The 4,113-nt window shown below is 33.4% G+C and overlaps 1 protein-coding gene across 1 annotated transcript in view; it reads right to left on the bottom strand.

Annotated features, from left to right (window-relative positions):
- The window catches only part of LOC100641633 (transient receptor potential cation channel subfamily A member 1 homolog), a 14,127-nt gene that overhangs the window by 2,190 nt on the left and 7,824 nt on the right, over positions 1-4,113 (bottom strand). The window lies entirely within an intron of this gene.

Genomic DNA, 4,113 nt, shown 5'->3' with positions numbered 1-4,113 from the left:
ATAATAACAATAATAATAATAATAATAATAATAATAATAATAATAATAATAATAATAATAATAATAATAATGATAATGATAATGATAATAATAATAATTACAACAACAACAACAACAACAACAATAATAATAGTAATTTTTAAAGCAGGTTAATTTAAGGAAAGGAAAGGAGAGAAAGATAGAGTTAGAAAGATGGAGAAAATTAGTAATGAAATAAAGTTATTAATAACAGTAAAAATAATAATAATTCATAATAAAATTTGTGATCATAGGCAAAAATAAGTTTATAAACAAGGTTAGTCTATAGTGGGGGACAAGCCTGACTCAAACATAATAAGATCCACAGGGGCTGATTGGGTAATATTTTTCCGAGAGAAACGAGATCGATAGTAATAATAATAATAGTAATAATAATAATAGTAATAATAATAATAATAATAATAATAATAATAATAATAACAATAATAATAATACTTGTTTAGCCTGGCCCATACTACTATTAACTACCTACTCTCTATAATAATAATAATAATATTAATAATAATAATAATAATAATAATAATAATAATAATAATAATAATAATAATAATAATAATAATCTTCACTACTATCGATGGCTGTATTGGCACAGAAATGCAACATTTCCTTAAGAAGCTAGCAGACAAGCTCTCACTCAAATGGAGTCGAAACTACAGTATACTCTCCATTAGATCAGAATTAATCTGTCTTTTGCCTTAGTGAGAGCCACCAACTTATGCATTAGAGGTTCTCGTTCTCGTTGGAAAGGGCTAGGGACAGATGACGGATCGGGTATAAATCCGCTATTCATCGGTATGCAGCTACATAAACAATTCTTCACCTACCCCTAACTTAATTTTATTTATTGTGAACATTCAACATTGTATGACTTAAATTATTTTATTTTATTTTTATTTTGCCTCAACTCTTTTGTCTCTTTCTCTCATTTTTGACTGAAATTTTATTATAAGAATCAATAATAATAATTATTATTATTATTATTTTTATTATTATTAAAATTTTCTTACTAGTATTTGTAGACAGTGATCCTGTCTTGAATAGCCAACTGGCCCCCAAGTAGTTTGATACCCAACATTACCTCCATCATCATCACCTATTGCTCCTCCTCCTCCTCCTCCTCCTCCTCCTCCTCCTTCTGTATCTTCATCAACATCTCCAGCACTAGAGGCCACCTCTTCTATTGGGACTGAATGCCTTGAGAAAAAAATTAATCACATGTAAATGTATATTTGCTTGAAAATATAAAGTCACCATGTGACGTATGCATAAATATATACATACAGTAGTTGTAACTCACCTTGTTACTGTTCTGGTCCTTGTAAATCTTCTTGAGTAGCCCGAGTCAACTCTAAAGTCCTCAAGAAACTCATAAATGAACTTTATTTTATAGTCAGGATGATCAATGGATACAGTGTCCTCGTTTGTCTGGCAGCAACGGTTGAAAACAACTTCAGCAACATCTAAAGGAAAGAATACAATGTGCCCTCATTTCTCATCTCTCCCTCCCTCTCTCTATCTCCCCCTCTCCTTTTACCAGGCATCTTGCGTATGATACGTCTCATTGGTGTGGTAAAAGTGGCTCCACCCATTGCTCCTCCTCCAACTGCATTATTTGTACTTTGATCAAAATAGGTAACATTGCGAAGTGCTGACATCCACTGGTTGCTCTTGACAATAGCCATGGCAACATCCCTAATAGCAAGAATAAAAATCACCTCTCCTCTTTCTCTCTTTTTCTACTTTTGTCCATTTTCAATGGCGACATCAAGAGCATTACATCCTTTAGAGTCACATATAGACACTTTGGCTCCGTTTTCCAACAATACATTAACAACTTTAATGTGACCTGCTTTACAAGCTACATGAAGTGGTGTGACCTGATGAAGGAAAGAGAAGCTAATAATGAAACCACATCAATCATTAAATGTGACTCACATTATTGATATCTCTTGGATCAACTTGAGCCTCAGCATCAATCAGAAGTTGAATGATTTGAACTCGGCCAGACTCGGCAGCACAATCCATTGGAGTCCATTGGCGTGCATTCCTAAAAAAAACAATAAAATTACACTGTATATGCTTCTTTTCTCATTGTAGTCAATGACTTTTTGTTGTTAATTTTGAGCAATTTTCAATAAAAACCATGGCCAAAATTTGAACTTTTAAATACTTTACCTTACTTTCTAAAGAATTGATATCTACCCTTTGATCAGATTTTTTGAACTTTAAAAATTTGTAAAAAATCCAATTTTGACCAGAACCAGCTCAAACTTTCTAGACAACATAAGTATAAGTATATGCATCAGAAAAAATTATAAAAATAGAGAATTCTCTTCTTTTCAATTTTGGCAAAATTTGACCAAAATCCCTGTACTATAGTACAGGGACTTTGGCCCGATCTTGGAGCATCTTTAAAAAATTCTTAGAAAATCTAATTTTGATCGGAATGAGCTCAAAATTTCTACGTACTACAAGTACATGTATATAAACTAAAAAATTATAAAAGTAAAGAATTCTCACTTTTTTATTTTTGACAAAATTTGGCCAATGACCCTTTACTATAGTACAGGGACTTTGACCCAATTTTGAGCAACTTTAAAATTTTATGTTGATTGAAATCAGCTCAAATTTTCTACATCTTCTATATGTACATGTATATCATCAAAAAATATAATAATATTCAAAACTTATCAGGTTTTACCATTCTCATACTCATACTAATATTTTCATTCCCATACCTGTCTTCAGGATCAGCTCCAGCTAGTATAAGTGCTTTTGCTGCTTGAAACTTTTCATTGATACAAGCCAAATGCAGAGCAGAATTCCCATCATCATCTTCATCTTTAAGAATATCCTTATCATTCTCCTCAGCATAATGCAATAACTCATTTATAACACTAATTAATGAATAGGTGTGGTTCTAAGTTAATTTGGTGTGTCTTACTTGGCGTGACCAGCTTCTGCTGCTAAGTGGAGTGGAGTCCTCTCAGCCTCGTTACGAGCATCAACTTTTAAATGGGAAGCCTTGAGCAAAATCTAAGCAGTGCAATGATTTGTAAAATTATATTAGATCATATTTGCAGTATCTATGATTAGATCATCTACACATGTACTCTCTCTTTGTAAACACATGTACCTCTCACTCCTTCTCACCCTCACCCTCTCTCTCTCTCTCTCTCTCTCTCTCTCTCTTTTTACCTTCAATGAGTTAATGTGTCCTTTCTTGGCAGCAATGTGCAATGGAGTATTGTGAGTGGTGTCAGGAGTATTGACCAGTTCGCTGCCCCACTCCCCATACACACCCAATACAAGAGCCTACACAAATGCACTGATATCATTCCATTACATTATAAGGTTGCCTTAAGGTCACTTAGTTCATGTGAACTGTCAAAGGCTCTCACTAATAATTCCTCTTCAGTGTTGGATAACTTGGAACATAAAATGCACTACTTAGTGTATCAAAGGCCATTTTTTGGCTGCTATGTACCGTATACACCATATATTTCATGGGGATTAAATTTTGTGATTTTCGCATTTTGGAAAATTTCGCGAAATTAAAATCTGCAAAATAGCATGCTGATTGTATAGTAGTAAGGTTCTGCCTAGAATACAATTAGAGGTGGTTAGAGACTAGTATTGTTCCTTTTAAATTTATGTACACCATACTAGTAGACTACAATATCATGCTTTATGTATGGTCATTAGTATTAATTGGATGGTTGGTCTAAGTGATGAACTGGTTGGTTCATTTGTTGAGGTCGTTGTCCCGACCACTCCCGACCACAATAGGCAGAACTATGAGTAGGTGTGATAATTACATTAAAATCACGAAATTTTTATTCACAAATACAAAAATGCAGCCAAATCGCAAAATTTTATACCTGCAAAATATATGGCATATACGTATAGTTAGACTTCAATTATAAGCTGACTCCTACCTCTAATATTTGAACTTGATCTTCTTCAGCTGCAATGAATACGAGAGATTTGCCATTTCTGTCCACATCATCAGTCATGGCATTGGCATTGATGAGAGTCTTCATTGCCTGGAGCTGACCATAAGCTGCTGATGTG

The sequence above is a fragment of the Amphimedon queenslandica genome, unplaced genomic scaffold (assembly GCF_000090795.2).
Source record: "Amphimedon queenslandica unplaced genomic scaffold, v1.1 AMPQUscaffold_13433, whole genome shotgun sequence".
NCBI classification, from domain to species: Eukaryota; Metazoa; Porifera; class Demospongiae; order Haplosclerida; family Niphatidae; genus Amphimedon; species Amphimedon queenslandica.
Note: the sequence above shows the minus strand (reverse complement) of the source record. Positions and strands in the feature narration are given on the sequence as shown.